The sequence below is a fragment of the Macaca mulatta genome, chromosome 17, assembly GCF_049350105.2.
Source record: "Macaca mulatta isolate MMU2019108-1 chromosome 17, T2T-MMU8v2.0, whole genome shotgun sequence".
Classification (NCBI taxonomy): Eukaryota; Metazoa; Chordata; class Mammalia; order Primates; family Cercopithecidae; genus Macaca; species Macaca mulatta.
This window is the reverse complement of record NC_133422.1, coordinates 23,521,952-23,543,653: the sequence shown is the minus strand read 5'-3', so window position 1 is coordinate 23,543,653 and position 21,702 is coordinate 23,521,952. Positions and strand designations below refer to the sequence as shown.

The 21,702-nt window shown below is 42.1% G+C and overlaps 1 protein-coding gene across 5 annotated transcripts in view; it reads left to right on the top strand.

The window, feature by feature from the left end:
- The window catches only part of LOC106994247 (uncharacterized), a 66,098-nt gene that overhangs the window by 19,683 nt on the left and 24,713 nt on the right, over positions 1 to 21,702 (top strand). For 3 of the 5 annotated variants that reach the window (XR_013408051.1, XR_013408052.1, XR_013408050.1), the window contains exon 3: positions 19,909 to 20,071. The gene's annotated coding sequence lies outside the window, so the exon portion shown is untranslated. Of the gene's footprint in view, positions 1 to 5,429; positions 5,550 to 19,908; positions 20,072 to 21,702 lie in introns of those variants that run through there. The other 2 variants (XR_013408056.1, XR_003724367.2) reach the window with 2 other exon arrangements.

The window sequence follows — 21,702 nt, the reverse complement described above, 5'->3', positions numbered from 1 at the left end:
TGGTACCAAAGCATTTTCAAGTCAGCACACATATTTCAAAATTTCTTTTTTATATCTCTTGCAATTTTGAAAGATAGGTACTTGGTATTTGCTCAAAGTTTCATGTACATCCACCAAAAGATATGCAAAATCTTTATACTAAAAACTAGAGAACATTACTGAGATAAATTGAAGAAGGCCTAAGTAGGTCCTAAGTATTTTCATCACACACACAAAAAAGGTAACTGTGTGAGGTGGTGGATATGTTAATTAGCTTGATTGTGGCAATTATTTTACAATGTATACATATGTCAAAACATCACATTCTACACCTTGAATATGTACAACTTTTATTTGTCAATTATACCTCCTAAAGAAAAAAAAAGGCTTAAATAAGTAAAAGTATAAATTGTGCTCTTGGTGGGGACTTAGTGTTACGATGCAGAAGAGTATCTTCACGGTAGTGGAAAAGACAAAGCTTTCATAAATAACACAAAAAATGTACTAAAAATAAAGTTGATTAGACATAAAATAAATTAGACAGCATTAAAAATAAGAATCTCTGTTTATCAGAAGACACCATTAAGAGGGTGAAAAACAAGGTCATGGATTGGGAGAAGATACTTGTGAATCATATATCTGAGAAAAAAACTTGTATCCAAATATACAAAGCTCTCCTACAAATTAATAAGAAAAAGATAGATATCCCAACAGAAAAGTGTGCAAAACACTTGTAGAGTTTACAAAAGATGAACTCTGAATGGTCAATAAATGCATAAAAAGCTGCCTCTGATTCCATTACTCTTCGGAAAAATGCCAATTAAAATCATGAACTTCAAAAACAAACCCACCAGAATGGCTAAAATGAAAAAGACATTCAATACCAAGTGTTGGCAAGGATTTGTAGTATTTGGAACTCTTACACAGTTAGTATACAGTGTTAGTATATAGTTGTTACACCCACTTTTCAAATCTATGCAGCAGGATCTCCTAAAGCTGAACATACATGTGCCACATGACCTAGCATTTTCACTCCTAGATATACATGAGTACATATGCTTATCAAAAGACACGTAGGAAGAACATTCATAACAGCACTATGCATAATATTAAAAAAGCAGAAACAACCCAAATTTCAATGGTAGAATGGACACATAAGTGTGGTATATCCATACAATGAAATTCTTTCAGCAACAAAAATGAACAAAGTATGGCTACATATAAGCTTGATGGATCTCACAGACATTTACTGAGCAAAAGAGGTCAGAGTCAGAGTATCTAGTGTATCGTTGCATTTCTTTAAAGTTAGAAAAGAAGCACAACGAATCTATGGTAACCTGCGAGGGGAGGTAGAGATTGAAGGAATAACCAGGAGAGCTTTGTGGATGTGGTACTGTTCCATTTCTGCATCTGGGTGGTGGTTACAGGGTTTGTTCTTTTAGTGAAAATTCGTTCAATTGGTCGCTTACGATAGTGCACTTTTTCTTTATATGAAGTGTTTATGCTTAAAAGCAACAGGCTGTGTCCTGGGAGGATGAACTTCTGCTCAGCAGGGATTCTTCTCACTGCTTCGCTTCTGCTCATAAGCTCAGGAGTGGGAAATAAGGAAAGTTTGATTAAACAAACAGACTCATAAATCAGCTTTTAAACCTCATCATGACCCTGGAAAGGATAGAACACGGGTTTGAGCTACTCAACTCCTCCTGCTTCAACAAATTTACTCATAAAACCATTTTATACATGTCACTTTGCTTGGCTTTCAACAGGGAGAGTATCTTTATTAGGAACATTCCCGGTCTCATTATCTCCCAACTGTGGCTCATCTCCTGGCTTAGAATTTATGTCTCAGGACTGTGATCTTGTTGAATCCTGCATTATAATTGCTTATATTCTTTTCTTATTCTACCACCCCCACCTCCTGAGGGCAAAATGGCCCTCTGCTGCTCAGTTGTGTACATAGAAGAGGCTCAAGGCTGAATTTTTATAAAATTTAATTTAGTTGGATTAACTGCAAGGCTCAGTTACAAGTTAAGTGGGTGCTACAGCTTCACCTCATTAGGCCACCATTCCCACCAAAACTCACTGTGGTGCTGAGGCATTTTTGCTGGAGTCTATATGACTATAGGCATGATTTCCTAAGGTTCTTCTTGAATATGGAAATTGACTTAGGATATTCCAACCAGAACATTCTTGAAGGATAAGGCAAATTGGTAAATATATTCTCCTATTTTTGTGTAAATTCTATCAATTACACCAAAGTAAGGTGTGAAAGTATTGGGTTTAAAGTCTAGAAGTTCTGAATGTAAAATGTTTCTACTGCAACGCTTACTAACTCTGGGACTTTGATGGTGTTGGAGGGGGGCATTTAGCATCTGTTCTCTCATCTTTCCCAATGGGGCAGCAATGCCACCCCTCAGGAGTATTGGGAGGATTCCTTCATGTGTGCATGCATTCAGCTTTCCTCAGAAGCACTCCATGTGTCAGGCACTCCATTGGCCCTGGGGATTCACAGAGGATCACGGTCCAGTTGGTGAGGAAGACGTACAAACAAACCGGTTCAGTATTTCTCAATCTTTTTTTCATTATTATCCTCTAAGGAGCCTTGGTAGACATTTTTTCAAAATCTTCCCTTCTCCAACCTGTGAAATTTTAATACCACAGATATACTGTATTTGTGTACTATATGCATATCTGTGATTTATAATAAAAAGAACAAAATTTTTCCAGCCTCCCTCGACCAAGAACCACTTCTGGCTCCCTTGAGGATATCAACTCCTTTGAGAATGAAAGAAATGAATGATTACAGAGGAGTGTAGTGAGTGCAACTGGATGAAGGACAAGCTGCCAAGTTTGCCTCCCCGTGGGTACGGGAGACTCACTGCAATGGGTGAAGTCAGGAAAGGTCTCAGGGAGAAAAGTGGGATGCCAGCGATCCCAGAGGAGGAATCTGAACTCTCTGGTGGCCACAAGCAGGGGAAGTTCTCTTGAAAAGGCACAGGGGTGCACCTACTCAGGGTGGGCGCAAGAAGAGAGGCCGAGGGACAGGAGGAGGGCAGCGGCAGCAAGAGAGGGCCTCAAATGCTGAACCCAGGAGAGCAGATGTGACCCAAAGGAAACTGGCAATGCATAGAGTCTTAAGAAGGGGAATGACTTGCTCGTATGTATACATTTCCAAGTTCATTCAGGCTGTGTGTGGATGAGTCAGGGAAATCCAGTCAGAGATAAAGGCAGAAATCATGACTTCAATGAGAGCGGTTGCCTGTAAGGATGAGAGGAGAGAAATTTTGGAATAGGATCAACTGAAACAGTGTATATACAAGCACTTGGCATGCAGTAGGTCATTGATAATAGTGCATATGACTAATGTTTGGGCATTTGGTACCATTTAGCAGGTTGGCATTGCAGAAGCTTCCTACAGGCCACAGAACCTGATTGCTTCAATGTCTCAGGGGCCCGAGGTCTGATATTTGTTAAATCGATGTTTTTCTTTGAGGTGAAACTAGGCAGGGTAAACCTGGCCAACGGGCTCCTGGGGGAACTGCACAGGCTGCTTCTGTCTGGCTGGGCCCTGACCACTCAGCTACCAACTCCATGAATTACATACAAATGTGACAACAGCACAGACCAGGCCACAGGCATTCTCAGAGCTGTGCAGGGTTTTATTCATTCGCTTCAGACGTTCCCTTGCCTTAGCTCCGGCGAAATCAGAACCCACTGACTACACCAGTTGCTACACTTGCCATCTCTTCTGCCTGGCTTTGATCTCCTCTGGGAATCACCCGAACGGCCACCAACACCCTTGAGAGATGACCACACTGTCCCGTTTGTGGCTCTTGTTCACAGTAAATGAGATTGCTATGGGTTATCCAACACAAACTTATTCATTTCCTCATAGTAGTTTTTTAGGTCTTTTGAGAAAACTAAAAGAAGTCAGCAGTGATGTAACATGCAGGGAAGTGTGAGGACTGTTAACATGTGATGGCTTTTCTATGAAGTGGAGGGGTGGTGGTTGGGGGCCTTTTGGTAATGGAAGGACGGTTTGCCCTTTCTAGAAGCTGAGAAGGAATTCAGGGAAGCAGAACAGGGAGGATGGTATGCTGGTGGTGCTAACTTTCCTTTCCAGGTTGGGAGCTGCCCAGTAAGGCCTTGGGGTTCACAGGGAGGTGTCTGCCTGTCCTCTCTGGGACCCTGAGCTGTATGTTTCAGCCCGTGGTCTTTAGCCTTATGCAGAGCACACTTGCTGTGTTTGATAAATGGCTTTGAAGTGCGGATGATGTCTCTTTTGTCTATTCCGAATCAGATCCATCCTCTGGTGGCCACCTCCTTGGCTCTCATCTTTATGGTCCCTTTTGAGGCTTCCAGAGCCCACTGCAATGGCAGCAGAAGTCAAGAACTGCCAAAGCCTCCCTCTCAACTGCCCCTTCTAACCTCCCTTCTGTTTGGCTTCCTCGGCTTCTCTTGGCTTCCCACGCTGGTTGTCCACGTTGCCTAACCCCAGTTGGACCGGCAGCTGTGTCTCGGGCTGTTTACCTTGGCTCTGACACTGAGTGCCTTTAGAGTGCTGCTTTCTGAAATTGTCCTTCATGGCTTTGCAAGGAAACTTGGGCAAAGGGCCCTGGCCCTCTGCTTGCTCAGGGTGTGGGAGCTAGATTCAGCCAGGCCCACAGGGCCCTCCAGTTTCCACTTATCTGTTAGGAGAAGAAGGAAACAACAGTGCTGAGAAGGAGCTGGAGCAGAAGAGAGTTAAGAAGCTTGCTAACCAGCTCCCAGGTGCTGCATGAGGCCAGAGCGCCTGACCTGGCTCAACTTCCATTCCAGGCAGGGCTTACTTAATGAGTGAAAGGACGTATCCAAAGGGTGCTACTGATTCGGGCATTTTGGTATCTATATGGAGGCCTTCCTTTGGTACTGTGCTACAGGTTCTGACATAGCCAATGTTTACCAATTAACTGGATTCACAGCTTTGAGAATATGTTAAATAAATACTGACACAATGCAAAGCTGGGAGTGGAGATAAGTATGCTGATAAACTCAGGATTTAGAGCAACTTCAAGAGGCTGAACAATGATGTAACATTCAGGGAAGAATGAGAAACGTTAATGAGAAGGGTGAATGGTTTTTCTCTTAGCTACAAAGTACAAGAAAGAGGAGATGTGGGATGTTATCATGAATTAGAAGAGCCTTTAGGCTCTTGACAGTAAGGTAAAGGGCCTAACGCACTTGATCTGGCATCTCAAATTTCACATACCCAAAACTGAACATGTCAAATTCATACCTCCCCTGTCAGTCCCAATTTCTGTTGATTAGAGCTGTTAGCCTCCCAGGATTGTTTATTATACGATTGCATTCTGTGGTCAACTATTTAATAAACAAATATTTGGTATATAATCTTATAAAATATTTTAATGAGTCATTTGATCATTCATTCTTTTTTTTTTTTTTTTTTTGAGACAGTCTCACTCTGTCTTGTAGACTGGAGCACAGTGGCACAATCTCAGCTCACTGCAACCTCTGCCTCCCGGGTTCAAGTGATTCTCTTGCCTCTACCTCCCGAGTAGCTGCGACTACAGGTATGTGCCACCACATCTGGCTAATTTCTGTATTTTTAGTTGAGACGGGATTTTGCCATGTTACGAAGGTTGGTCTCGAGCTCCTCAGCTCAGGCAATCTGCCTGCCTTGGCATGCCAAAGTGCTGGGATTACAGGCATGAACCACCACGTCTGGCCTCATTCATTATTTCCATAAATATTTATTGAGCACTGAGTAAGTATCACACATTATAGTAACTGAGACATCGTCTCTACCCTCCTAGAGCTTGTTCTACCAGAGGAAATGGACATTAAACTTGTGAATACACATAAACTTATTCAAAATTATAATCCTAATTAACTTTATGAAAGAACAAGGTTCTAGACAGCATAGAGTGGGCAGATGAGACCTAATTTTGGAAGAGGGATAAGGGAATGTTCCTTGAGGAAGTGAATTTTGAGTTCATGGAAAGTTATATAGCTATGTTGTCCAATATGGTAGCCACTAGCCCCATGTTGGCATTTAAATTTAAATAAATTAAATGTAAATAAAATTAAAAGTTCAGTTTCTCGGTTGTGCTAGCCATATTCAGGTGCTCACTAGCCACCTGCTGCAAGTGGCTACCATATCACATAACACAGATAATGAATGTTTCCATCATTGCAGAAAATTCTATTGGATGGTGTTGTTATGTAGGATTTAACTAGATGAAAAGGCCAGGTACAGTGGCTCACGCCTATAATCCCAGCACTTTGGGAGGCTGAGGCGGGTAGATCACTTGAGGTCAGGAGTTCAAGACCAGCCTGGCCAACATGGAGAAACCATGTCTCTGCTAAAAATACAAAAATTAGCTGGGCATGGGGGCAGGTGCCTGTAATCCCAGCTACTCAGGAGGCTGAAGTGGGAGAATCACTTGAACCTGGTAGGCAGAGGTTGCAGTGAGCCGAGATCATGCCACTTCACTCCAGCCTGGGTGATAGAGGGAGACTCTGTCTTAAAAAACAAACAAACAAACAAAAAAAACAAAACAAAACTAGCTGAAAAGGAGAACAGGGGAAGAGGAAGGGAATACCTTAAGCAAAAAAGATAACTACTTAATTTAGAGAAACCTAACTATAACTTAAGATAATTCTTCAGAATGTTCATTGATGGTGACATTGGATGATGGGGTTTTGGGGAAGGATCAGAGGATATTGGGAATGTCTCCTTTTCCTGTTTTCTAACTCAGGCTCTGGACAGTTAATACCTAGCTGATTGTGCAGTGCTTATTAACAGATGGGGCCACTGTTCTCAACCCTTGCTTTGGTTCCCAGGTATACAAAATAGTGGTCAAGACAGCATAACACAGAACAATATTGTGCTTGAATTGTCCGATGAAATATAAAATGAGGGACATAAAATAGGACAATTGACAATAACTTTCCAATTGTATGGTAAAAAGTCACACATAACTGAATATTGGAAGTGGTCGCCCTCTATGTCTTTTGCCATTTGCCACAGTTCCTTGTCCTCTGTCCATCACATAAGCACCAGTGCTCCTGGGCATTCCATCCTGGGACGTGTTCTTTTTTCTTGCCACCGATTCCTGAGCAAGGTCATTCATTCCGTGACTTCACATGGCATCCATGTGCTATTGGGTCCCAAGTCTATATTTCTAGCCCCACACTGCTCTGCTTCAGAAATCCAAATTCAAATGCCCAATAAGAGACTCCAGTCAACTGTCCTATGGACACTTCAAACTCACCCCATATAGTGCCCACCTAAACTGCACTTCCTTCTCAGTGCCCACCTCAACCATGGCAACTCTGTCCACACCAGAAGCCAGAAGCCTTAACTTTCATATGGAAACCCCATCAGTTACCAAGTCCTGTTGATTTTACCTCCCAAGTAACCTCTCAAATGTATTGACTTTTCTCCCTTCCCTTCAGCATCATCCTAACTTGTCATGCACTGCCTGGATTGTGTTACCATTTCCTAACCAGTCTCCTTGGTTCTAGTCTTGGCCTGCTCCAAACCATTCTTCACTCTCCAGCCGTAGCAATCTTCCTAAATCTGGTAATGTCCTTCTGTTGCTGAAAACCCTTCAATGCCTCCCCATTACATCAGCCAGATTGACTTTGTGGTTACAAGGCCCATCTAGATTTGGCCCTGATTACTTCTCCAGCTGCTTCTTTTACCGTTTCTTCCTTGCATTGCTAAGTATTCTGCAGACATACTTAGCTTCTTTCAGCTCCAGGTATCCAGGATGCTTAACTTTGTATTGGGATCTTTGCACATGTTATTTCCAGAAACACTTTCACTCCTCCACACCTTTCTTTCCCCGCTTGCCTGACGTATTCAGTTTAAATGTTAACTTATTCAAGGAGACCTCCCCCAACTCCCCAGTGTGGGTTTAGTTGCCCCTGTCATAAACCCTCTGAAGTGAATTGAGTGGTGGTCTCCACCCGTCACCAACAAAGATACATCTACAACCTGATTCCCAGAACCTGGGAATGTTATCTTAGTTTTAAAAAGGGCTGTTTGCAGACATAATGAAATTAAGGATCTTGAAAGGAGATAATCCTGGATTATCCAGGTGGGCCCTTAATACAATGGTGAGTGTCTTTATGAGAGGCATGCAGAAGAGAGACACAGAGAGAAGAGGGAAAGGGCAACATGGAGAAGGAGACAAAGACCAGAGCTATGCAAGCCCCAAACCAAGAAGCACCAGAAGCTGAGATTGGCAAGAAAGGAGGCTTCCCTAGAGCCTTCAGAGGGCGTGCGGCCCTGCTGACACCTTGATTTCAGACTTGTCTCCTCCAGGATGGTGAATCACTTGAACCATCCTGGAGGAGACAAGTGAGAGAACACATTTGTGTTGCTGTAAGCCACACAGTGGGTGGTAATTCATTAGAGCAGCCCTGGGAGATGGGTGCATCCTCCCCTTAGTTCTTCTGCGACACCTCTGGTCACACTGCACTGAAGTGACCCCTTTACTCGTTTGCATCCCTAATTTCATCAGGCAGGGGCTTGCACATGCTATTACAATCATATCCCCCACACTGGCTCAGTACCTCCACAGATTAAGACATCAATAATCATGCAATGTGTGAATGAAGCACTGTTGGTTGATATTAATACACAGGGCACACTTTGCGGACTTGAGCTGCTCTGAGAATGTGGGCAGGATTTGGGTAACACTGAGAAGGGAAGTGATTAGTCTTAGAAACTGGATTCGTAAGAATGAAGGCCTGGAGATGAGAGTGTGACTAATACATAAACTCACAGAGATCAGCCTGACTGCAGGATAAGCTTCCTGAGATAAAGCTGATGGGAACTATAGTGAACTCACAGGCTCTCTCTTGCAGGCCAGAACTGCCCTCACAGGTGTACTCAGCATCTTTGGTTGAAGCTAAAGAGCCACAATTTGCCATCACATCTGTTTTCTCCTGCATGGCTGGTCAGGGTCTGGGTTTCCGGAGCAGCCCACTGCAGCATACAAATGTTATCACGTTCTTTATTTGTCATTGTCCAGAAAAGATGGAAATACTGCTAAGGTTAGAAGCCATCAAAGCTTCTTGAATTGAAACCTACATTACTTGTCAGCCCTAGTGCAAAATAAAAATGCAGGCCTTTGTTCAGAAATCATGAGACATTTCAAAATGCAACAGCAAGGTATAAACCAGCTGAGGGGTCTTTCTAAGCAGGGGTCTTTCTAAACTGCACGCCCATGAGGCTAACTCTGGCCATGAAAAAAGGATTTGCTTGCAAATCAAAACCACAATGTCATACCACCTTACTCCTGCAAGAATGGCCATAATCAAAAAATCAAAAAATAATAGATGTTGCCATGGATGTGGTGAACAGAGAACACTTCTACACACTGCTGGGGGGAATGCAAACTAGTACAACCACTATGGAAAACAGTGTGGCGATTCCTTAAAGAACTAAAAGTAGAACTACCATTTGATCCAACAATCCCACTACTGGGTATTTACCCAGAGGAAAAGAAGTCATTCATTATACGAAAAAGATACTTGCACATGCATGTTTATAGCAGCACAATTCACAATTGCAAAAATGTAGAACCAACCCATATACGCACTAATCAACAGTAGTTAAAGAAACTGTGGTATATATCTATATCTATATCTATATATATATGGCATATATATATGCATATATATGCACGCATATATATATGTGGTATATATATACATATATATAATGGAATACTACTCAGCCATAAAAAGGAATGAATTAATAGTATCTGTGGCAACCTGGATGGGATTGGAGAGTATTATTCTAAGTGAAGTAACTCAGGAATGGAAAACCAAGCATCGTATGTTCTCACTCATAAGTGGGGGCTAAACTATGAGGATGCAAAGGCATAAGAATAACACAATAGAGTTTGGGGACTCAGGGGGAAAGGGCAGGAAGGAAGTGAGGGATAAAAGATTACCATTCGGGTTCAGTGTATACTGCTTGGGTGATGGGTGCACCCAAATCTCACAAATCACCACTAAAGAACTTACTCTTGTAACCAAATACCACCTGTTCCCTCAAAACGTATGGAAATAAAAAAAAAGAGAAAAGAAGGATTTGCTGAAGATGAATATGAAGGTTTTGAATGGGTGGGGGTATGTTAGGGGGTCAGGTGGAAAGCTACTGCAATAATCCAGGAAGGCAGAAGTGGGGAGTCTCTGGGCTAGGATAGTTTTTTGGGAGATCAAAGGGAAGAAAAAGACAAACCTAAGGGATGATATTTGCTCAGAGCCGGGGATGCTTCTGGGTCTTTCCAGGCTTAGAGCAGAGAGAGGCATCAGGAGGGTCCCCGAGGCATCCAGGAGACTATTTGTGTGTTATTGACATTGTACTGGGAGTTGCATCAGACAGGAATGACTAGAATTCAGCAGACATGAGAGTTACCGCAGGCATTTTACTCCACAAAGGAACCATATACAGATACCAGATTGTTGCCTAACAACTTTATGGCTTTAGAGAGGAATATGGATGTAAAAGGCAGTAGGAGAGAAGTCAAACCCTCAGATGCTCCCAGGGGCCCAGTGGTTACTTGAATGTGTGAGGATGAGGAGCGGGTGGACTGTGACACACTCCTGGCTGTCCAAAAGTGACAGCCACTGGGCAGCTCCAGCCTGTCATGGCCACATGAGAACACAGGGTCAGGGTAACCAGAGCTTCAGATTTTTAAAGCGAAGCCAAAGATTAAGAACTGTGAAACCTCTCCCAATTTTTAACTGTTGGCAAGTAAGTTAGATTTTTAAAAATAAATACAGTAAGCCACAGCAAACATACCCGTAAGCCAGGTCTGGCTCATGGGACTCAGTAACCTGAGTTACTTGGTACAGGGTTCTGTGAATAGAGCTGGGCCTGAGTTCCAATCCTGCCTCCACCTCTTAACTAGCTGCAGTCCTCAGGCAGAGCCTTTCTAAGCCTCGTTTTCTGTAGAATGGGGATAATTGTAGTGTCTACCTCTCAGGGTAGTGGTGAGGATTCAATGGCATCTTCTAGGTAAAGCACCGAAGCCAATGTCTTCATATAGAAGCTAAATAAATGTTGGCTGTCACTGTTCTTACCCATCTACTTTATGCCTGGTTCCTCGCATGTGTACTTTATATATTCCACTTTATTTTATGCTCACAGTCACCCTGTCCCTTAGGCTTTATTATAGTATATCCATTTCCCAGAGGTGGGTTAGAAATGAGGAGTAGAGACAATAACCTCACTTGCTTCATATCAGTCTCCCTGTGTGAGCAAGAATTCAAATCTCATTATTTCTGTCTCCAAAGGTGTTGCTTTCTAAACAGTATCTCTTAACCTGTATTGACTCTAGTATTTCCTATTGGAGGTTTCTACAAAGAATGTTCTAGCAAATGGCATTTTTCAAAGAAAATTTTAATAACAAAGCAAACTCCAAAAAGAAAAAAAGGGCTCCTCCCCGCCCCACATACTGAAGTGTGCACACACACATGCGCACACACACCCACACACACACATATGCATGTGTACATGCATGCGTGCTCAAAGCAAGCATAAGAAAAGCTGCCAGTACATTTTCCCCTATCTGATGGACTGTTAAGTAACACTGTTTGGGGGAACACATTATCCTTTGTGTTTTCCCAATCCCACGGGACAATTATTGCATTTCTATTCCGCCTCAAAGGTGAAGGAGTTGACAGTATAATGAATAAGGGACCTACGTACAGGCCCTGAGGCGAGAGATTAACAGGTAGGACCCAAATGCCTTTATTGCGCAGACAGACTCCCTTGGGTCCACTCAAGAGTGGTGACAGGTGTCAGAGCCAAGCGTGGGGCCTTAGGGCCTCTGTGCCCTGAAAGGCAATTAGATATTTGCTCAGTGGCCTACACTTCATGTATATCCTCCAGTCGTGCAAACTGATCATTCCATCTCCCTCTTTTACTCAGGGGCTTCAGACTCTGGAGCTCTCTGTCCAGGATCTTCCAGCAATCAACATTTCTTAACAAAAAAAGAAAAGACTTGCATTATTGGTAAGTCTGAAATTAGCAGGAATTTTAACTTGTTCCTGGAACAAATTCTAGGGCATTTGAATTGAGAGTGGAATTAGGGTAGGGGTGGGGGGAGATCCCAGCTGGGCAAGCCAGAATGATGAAATTCAAGGCAAACAGCTTTGTTTGATTCTTTTGACTATGGCCAAGCCAGTAGGGCTGAGAGCATGATGTTCTCAGTAACAGCCTTGACAATAACATGATTTGTTTCTCTTCCAAAGCCGAAAATGGCATCTCTGCCTGCAAAGGGGAGCTTTCTTCTGAACCTGTGGGATGAGAGGGCTGCTTTCGTCCTACAGAGTAGGAAACGAAGGCATTAGGCAGAGCAGACTGGAATTGAAATGTCATCTGGCAATAACACTTGCCTAAACAATACGTGTTTTATTTTATTTTATTTTGGACTCTTCGTGGGTAGGATTTCAGACTAAGATGTTCCTTCCTCTTCCCTAACCGCCAGATTGAAACTGAATATTACCTTGGTCCAGGGAGCACAATACCTGTGTTATTTCTGTGTGGTTTTCTTCTCTTTACATTTTCTGGATTCTTTCAGGGAACTGGGAGGATGTAAAGTAAGCCGCAGTGCATTCTCAACAGGGAAAACTGAAAGCTCTTAGGCATTTATGCCACTAAGAAAAATAATTGTTGCAGTTAGCTAGCAGTTAATAATAACTGCAAGTGATTGCAAATCTCCTGTCCTGCAAAAATTTCTACAGACAGAAGCAAGTGACGGTTTCCTTGCTTTGTTCATCAGTGAAAAGCATAGATTAACCTCAGCTCTGGCCAAAGGGATGCTCCAGTGCTGCAGGGAAAAAAACAAGCCAACAAAACAAGTGTGATCCCTACCCCTACTGAACTTCCAGTATAGTGCAAGAACAAGGTGCACACAGTTGCATGCATGCATACACAGGTGGAAGAGGCAAGTCTCCAAATATGTGCATTGCACAAGTTCATTTCTAAGTTAATGGTATGAACTCACATTGCATCTGCCAATATAAATTGTACTATAAGGGTTAAGTAGGTTCTTAGGTCAGCAAACCACAGCCAATTTGCTTCTTCAAACAAGGTGGATTTGTCCACCTTTTATAAATTTGTCTCTATGGACAAAGGTATTGATCGATTCTCATGGTGTTCATAGCAAATCCCAGAGGCACCAAGTCACCATCCTGCAGGAGGGAGTGTCTCCCCCTTGTTCCTTTTGCATGAATTCTGCTTTCTTAAGAGTTTCAGTGGTAGTGAGGAGATGATACTTGGCCATTGGTGGGAGTATTGAGCAGTAGGTGGCTTGGGCGGGAATGGGAAATCAGGGAGGCGTTCAGGGAGTGGCTCATCTTTAGGAAGAAATTTAAATCTTAGCCATGGCACTTATTAGTTATGGGGCCTCAGGTAACGCCTTCTTGGTGAGACTCTTTCCTCCCCCTCCCCCTCCTCCCCCTCCTTCTCCTTCTTCTTCATCTTGCTCTGTCACCCAGACTGGAGTTCAGTGGTGCAATCATAGCTCACTGCACCCTCCAACTTCTGGGTTCAAGGCATCCTCCTGCCTCAATTTCCAAAGAAGCTGGAATTACAGACTCACACCACTGAGCCCAGCTACAGGGAATCTTTGAAGCTCAGTTTTCTCATCTAGAAAATAGGATCAGCAATAATAATAAATGAGGCTTCCCTCACAGGGTTGTTGTGAAAATAAGTACAGCACCTCATACTATTCTCCGTCTCATTGTTGGCATTTAGTAAGTATTGAATCTGGATCTGTTAGAGAAAGACACGGCATGTACAAAGGTATCAGCAGGTACAAATACATTGAATGCAAACTATTTATACACAAAGATATGTAGTGTACCAGTGAGCTTTTGATAGGTTATATTGAGGCAACAACTGATTCCCACATATTAAAAGCATGCTTTTTTCCCCCTTAGTCCTCCTGTCTGTGGCTGTGAAAGCCAGGCTTTAAGACAGCCCTAGTGATCCTTGCCTCTTGGCTGTTGTCCCCTCCCTCATGGCACTAGAGTTGGTATTCTACAACCAACAGAATACAACACAACACTACAGATGTGATGCGATACCATTTCTCAGACTAGGTAATAAAAGACACTGTGGCTTCTATCCTGAGCACATGCTGTCTCTCTCTTTCTTGGATCACTTATTTTGGAGGAAATCAGTTGCCATGTTGAGTGGCTCTATGGAGAGCCCCATGTGGTGAGAACTGAGATCTCCTGGTAACAACTAGCAAGAAATTGAGGCCTCCTGCAGATGTCCATACAAAGGAGTCATATTGGCAGCAGATGCCTAAGCCCCAGTCAAGCCTTCAAATGGCTGAAGACCCACTGGCGGCTCGACTGCAACCTTACGAGACCCTGAGCCAGAATCACCCTATTAAGTTGCTTCCAGATTCCTGACCTTCAGAAATTTTGTGAGACAGTAAATAGTTTTATGTAAGCTGCTGTTCAATTTTAGGGTGATTTGTTATGCAGCAATAGCTAACTAATACAGTGGCTGTGAGTTTGCTGAGACTGCTCCACAAAACATATGAAACCCAGGCTGGAAGAGCAGCTGCTTGCACATCTGTTCTCATGGCAGAGAAAAAGAGCCAGAAGGGAGTGGAAGCCCATGATGGCTTTAGACTTTCTGCCTAGAACTGGCATACATGACTTCTGTTCACATTTCATTGGTCAGAGTGAGTCACAGGGGTGTGTCTGTTTATGGGGGGGCAGGTATACTCCTTCCACTCCTTCCAGAAGTGCCTCCTTCCAGAAGGCACTGCCCAGCCAGCAATGAGGAAAGAGGGCATTCCTCTTTACTGGGAGAGAGGGTATCAATAACTGGAAACCATAATACATTTTATCCCAAGAGGCATGATTTATTTGCAAATCTATGCATAAAATATCTCTGGAAACATGCACAGGAGGATACTAATATTGGTTGCCTCTAGGGAAGATAATTTAGTATCTATGAAATAAGAATGGGAAGGAGATTTTTCTCTATATGCCTTTTTGAACCATACAGGTAAATATAGTACCTACTTTAAAATAGTTACTTTAAATTGAACCATGAAGTGGAAGACGTGAGCCTTCTGTTTTGAATTATGCTGCCTGCAGACACTTGGAGACGCAGCAGTTACTTATGGAGACTGCAGTGAGGGTAAGGCGGGAGCAGTGAGGAGCTGTGATGTTTTCTTTAGGTTGTGTTAGTTATTTTTAAAAAATAAAATAAACGTTTGCTTCTAGGAAGATGGAGTAGATGTACTTTCCCCTATTTCTTCACTAAATACAACTAAAATCCCTGGATATTCAATCTAAAACAAACATGAGATGTTTCTGAAAGGTGGGGAGAAGGAGGCATGAGCAGCTAGGGACCTCGGGACCTGTGAAATGACATGGTGGTGAGTTGCCTGAGTTTTCCTTTTGCTTCATTTACCCCAGGCTTGGAGCTGAGGAAGCCAGCTCAGCTCCAAGCCTGAGAAAGCCTTTCTGAGAACCCAGAAAGGCTAATAGGAGCAGACCCCAGGCCCCTGACAAAAGCCCCAAGGAAAGCCTGCTCTCTCTAGCCAAAGGAAGAGGAAAGCGGCAGTCTAGAAAGACAGACTTTTAGCCAATAACCGCTCTGCTGTATTTTAGCCAAACACCTTAGAAAAAACTGTGTTCCCAACCCTACCCATGCCAGTGAAGGCCTGGTGGAGAACCTACACTTCCCCTTCTGTAAGGCTGTACTAGGAACCCCCATCCCCCAGTGCAGTACTGTCAGAGAAGACCACATAGGGAACCAAGACTTGCATGTCCACTGGCCTGTACAAAAGTCTCCCACTCCCCACCAACAGTGTCAGTGGAGATTATATGGGGAGACCAACTCTCATGTTCACCCAGCAGCAGCAAGGAACTGCCATCTCTGGTGCTTATATAGGCTGAGTGATGGACCTGGATTTCTAGCTCCATTTGACAGTAACAAGGAGGTGACTTCCATCCCCCACCCACCACCCCTCCAAAGCAGGGTCAGAAGAAGCCAGCTAAAAACAGGTTTAGATAAAATCCAAAATCTTGTAACGTATTTTGATATACAGCTTTTTATTGGTTTCCTATAACTGCTGGAACAAATTACTATTAACTGAGTGGCTTAAAATAAGAGAAATTTATTCTCTCCCAGTTCTGAAGGCCAGAACTTTAAAGTCAATGTATTGGCACTCAAGCACTTTCTTCAAAGGCCCCAGGGGAGAATTCTTTCTTGCATTTTCCAGCTTCTGGTGGCTGTCGGCATTCCTTGGCTTGTGGCCTCACCAATCCAATCTCCGCCTCCATGATGATCACATGGCCTCCTCCTCTTCTGTCTTCTTCTATGTGTCTCTTATAAGGACACTTTTTGCTGGATATAGGTCTCACTTGGATAATCCAGGATGATCTCATCTCAAAATCCATAACTTAGTTACTCTGGCGAGACCCCTTCTCCAAATGAGCTCACATTCACTGGTTTCAGAGATTATGACGTGTATATATTTTTGGAGCTACCATAATTCCACCCACTATAAGGCTTAGCTCAATTCTATCAAGTCCTCAGCAGGATTTTTGTAGACCTAAACAAGATTATTCTAGAATTTATATTGGAAGGCAAAAACTTTAGAATGGCTAAAATAATTTTGAAAAGGAAGAATAAGAGGAATCAACCTATCAGATTTCAAGACTTATTAAACAGTTACAGTTATCAAGATTATATAGCCAGCTGCAGTGGCTCATGCCTGTAATCCCAGCAGTTTGGAAGGCTGAGGTGGGCAGATCACTTGAGGTCAGGAGTTCAAGACCAGCCTGGCCAACATAGCAAAACCCCATCTCTACTAAAAATACAAAAATTAGCCAGGCGTCGGGGTGCATACCTGTAATCCCAGCTACTCAGAAGGCTGAGGCAGGAGAATCACTTGAACCCAGGAGGCGGAGGTCGTAGTGAGCCGAGATTGTGCCATGACACTCCAACCTGGGCAAGAGCAAGACTCCGTCTCAAAAAAAAAAAAAAGCTTATGTGTTAGTGGTGGAGAGAGAGACACATGGACCAATGGAACAGAGCAGAGAACTTAGAAATAGACCCACACAAATATTCTCTATTGGTTTTTAACAAAGGTTGAAAAAAAATTTTTAAAAAGCAAGAAAGATGGCTCTGGAGCCATATCCATAGGCAAAAATTGCACCTCAATCTAACTTTCACACTTTACACAAAATTAATACAAAATAAATTATGAACTTAATTGTTAAATGTATAACTCTAAAACTGTTAGAATAAAATAGAATATTTTTAGGATACAGGGCAAAGAGTCATTAGACTTAATATCAAAAGTACAATCCATGAAGGAAAAGTTAATTAATTAGAAATGTCAAAATTTTGTTCTGTGACAGACCGTATTAAGTGGAAGAAAAGACAAGATACACAGTGGGAGAAAATATTTGCAGACTACATATCTGACAAAGGACTAATATCTGAATGAATATACAAAGAACTCTCACAATAGAACAGTGCAAAAATCAAACAACGCAGTCAGAAAATGGGCAAAAGATATGAAGAGATATTTCACCAAGGAAGAGAGATAAATGGCAATAAGCACATGAAAAGATATTCAATATGAATGGCCATTAGGGAAATGCAAATGAAGACCACAATAAGATATCACTATCCAGCTAGCTGAGCTAAAATAACAAATAGTGACAACACCAAATGCTGGTGAGGATGCAGAGAAACCGAATGATTTATACATTGCTGGGGGGAATATAGAATAGCTCAGACACTCTGAAAACAGCTTGGCGATTTCTTAAAAAAACTAAACATGCAACTACTGTGTAAGGCAGCAATCATACCCCTAGACATTCATCCTAGACAAATGAAGATTTATGTTCATACAAAAATCTGTATGTGAATATTTATTGCAGCCTTTTTGTAGTAGCAAAAACTGGAAACAACTCAGATATTACTCAAAGGGTGAATGGTTAAGCAAACTGGGATACATCTATACCATGGAATACTGCTTAGTAATAAAAAGGAACATGCTACTGATACATGCAACAAACTGGATGAATCTCCAGAGAATTATGCTGAGTGGAAAAAAAAAAAATCCCAAAATGTTACATACTGTATAGTTCCATTTATGTAACAGTCTAGAAATGACAAAATTATAGAAATGGAGAACAGATTAGTGGTTGCCAGGGGTTAAGGAGAGGGTGGAAAGGTAGTGGGTGTGACTCTAAAAGAGCAACACGAGGCATTGATGCCAACAGCTGGTTGGCATATTGTGCCATAGCTTTGCAAGGTGTTACCACTGAAGATAACTTGGTAACGAGTCAAGAGGATTGTCTATATTATTTCTTATAATTGCATGAGAATCTACAATAGTCTCAAAAGAGTTGAAATTAAGAAATCTGAAGCAAACTTTAAAAACTATGTTTTTGTATTGCTTTCAAAACTAAAAATAAAATAAGTGACCTACAGGGAATATATATTTTACACAAATTACGAAGGATTATTGTTATTATTATAACATGACCTTTATGTAATTAAGAGCAGACAACTCAATAGGAAAGTAAGAAAAAGCTACAAACAAGGAATTCTCAAACTAAGAAATGCAAGTGGTCAGCCACAGTGTGACCATAAGCTCTCACTGATCCTCCAGTCAGTACCCACTTCTACTCTTAAAATACTCCAGATTGGACAATAAATGATATGATCGTCTTACTAACACACCAATAAAAAGATGTTCACCTTTGTAAGTAGTGAAAGAAACATGAACAAAGTTACTGTTTTTCCCTACCAGCTGTTAAAGAATAAAGGTTTGCTAATTCTCACTGTTGCAGCAGTGTGGGAAAGGTATATGCTTATGCTGTCCTGGTGAGCGTATAAATAGACTCAACTTTTTGGGAGGGTAATTTTCGACATGCTTTTAAAAACCTTTGAAAAGTATATTCCCATGAACAGTAATTCCATTTCTAGGAAATGAGACAAGTACACAAAGATGAATGCTCAAAGATTTTCATTGAAATGTTGTATATGCATTGAGAAGAAACCAAGCAGCAAACGTTCGTTAATTAGGAATTAGGGATGGAATGTTTACATAAATAATGGTATGCACATACATGTATATTTGATGAAATATTATGAAGCCATTATACACACACACAGGAAGTATATACCAGACATTAATGTTACCATATCTTGGTAAGTGGGATACTTGTTAAATGCTTACTTTCTTCTTTATTCTATCCTGTATTTTCTAAATTATTTTCAAAAGGCATATACTGTTTGTATAATCATGATACAGCAAATCTGTTTTTAAAAGATCAAGAATATTATACCTAGAGGATCAAGGTAACTTCAATGAGATGAAGTGAAGCAAGAAAACTCACTGTCACTTAGGAAAGTGGCCTTCAGGATGTGGAAATTGATTCGGCATCTAAGCATATTGTTAGGGCTGGGCCTAGCCAGCTTGAAAAATATCGTCACCTTACTGTTCTGTTTTTGAATGCAGTGGCTCTTCATTCAAAATGAGAACACAAGATAGGTATTTTATAAACAATAGCATGTAATGAAAACGTTGGTTATAATTATTTAAAGTGGCCTCTCCATGGGGCTGAGATAGGATTTAAGGGCTGCTCTGAAACTGATGAGCCAGTCGGATTGTGAACTGGGCCCCCATCGCTCAGTTTACGCTCACCCTTTAGCCGTCCTTGGGTGCCACGCTGAGATGCCACATAGTGTGGTACCAAAAGGGAAGATTTGGGCAATAGTTAAAACACAGGCTCAAATCCCGATGGACCCATTTGCTACGTTAGAAAACCTGGGCAGACTGCTATAATTCCCCAAGGTGCTTCATTCACTTAAAATTGAAGAAAATAATGATTCTGATATTACAGGAGTGTTCTGAGGATCCAGTGACACGGGGCATGTGGAAGAGCTTTGTCAATGCACACCTGCAAAGCTCAGCTATGATGATTAGAGAGGCAGTATCCATCCTAGGAACAGCATGGGCGCTCCAGTTGGAAACCAGAGTGGCCGCTTTGTAGTCACATGAACTAGGTAAGTTACTTAAACTCTAAACTTTTGTTTTCCTGTCTATAAAATAAATATGATAGCTTCCTCATAGTGTCTTCCATGAAACTAAGTGAGATAATGAGGGAGGGAAGAAAACTCACATTTATTGAGCACCTACTGTATGTCAGGCACACACTAGGTGCTCTTCTATGACAGTAAGCAAACAAATATAGGGCATATTTTCCCCCAAAGTATCCTTTCATATAGAGAGCTTTGCCTTACATTCAGGTCCTTAACAATGTTTCTTATATTATGGGATGTTCTCTATTATTTTATTTTATATTTTTCAGTTTTATTTGAGACAGGGTCTCGCTCTGTTGCCCAGGTTGGAGTGCAGTGGTGTGATCACGGCTTACTGCAACTTTTGCCTTCTGGGATCAAGCGATCCTTCTGCTTCAGACTCCAGGGTAGCTGGGACTACAGGTGCACACCACCACGCCCAGCTGATTCTTAAATTTTTTGTAGAGACGAGGTCTTACTGTATTAGCCAGGCTGTTCTCAAACTCCTGGGCTCAAGCAATCCTCCCGCTTTGGCCTTCCAAATTGCTGGGATTATAGGTGTGAGCCACTGCACCAGGCCAATTATTTTAATTTGGAACAACAAAGTACCATTTGGGAAAGGCATAGTACAACAAAATGACTCAGTGGTGCTGATTTTGAACACATAGAGGTAATCAGGTGGGACCTGTGAAACAGGAAGCCTAAGCAGCAAATCAGAAGTAACACTATGGGGTGGTGAGCCAGTCCCTAAGGAGCCTGATCATGAACAAGAATCTGCAGGGCATTATCTAGCATTCCCCACATCTTCAGTGAAATCATTTCTTTGGTAATATGAATAGTGTCAAGACTGGTGAGCAGTTAGACATATTGCACTGACTTCGCTCTCCTTTATGAACAAGGCACAAGAAGATGGTAAATCTAGACCCACAGTCAGCCCATGGCCCTCTGTCCCTTCCTTCACAGAGGACCCTCTTGCCTGATCCCACCCAGAACTGTCCAGCACTGTCCTAGGACTATCAAGACATCTGCCCCAGCTGGAGTCTTCAATACACGGTGCTTGCTGGAGTGCCTAGGCCAGAGTGGGTCTTCTCCAAACTGCTGAACAAGTTGAATGAGTGTATTTGTGCTTCCTTGCCAATATGCATCTATATGTCACATGGGGTTCAATTAGACATTTTTGAGGTCATAGGGAGGGGATTTTTAGTTCCCCACAAGTCTCTGACCTCAAGAGGTTACCAGTCGTTGTAAAAAGAACCTGAAATTTTCTGAATGGCTAAATTTGCTTAAGTCAGAAGGCAGCACTGCCTGTTTCTCCCCCGACTATAAACTCCTTTAAAGGTAGGGATCATGATATTTTAGCTTCTTTCGAATGCCTACTATTTGTACTAGCTTTGTACAAAAGTAAATATAAGAAGCAGGTATGTTTACTGACTAAAAGTGTGGGATTTGAAATAAAATGTCCTTCTAACCCTGGCTTTTGCATACCGTGAGAGACTTTGGGGAACTTACTTAAGCTCACTATGCCTCAGTTTCCTCCTCTGTAATGCGAGTGGTAACAACAGTACCCACTTCGTAGAGTTATTGTGGAGATTAATAGATACGTAGAGCTCAGAACA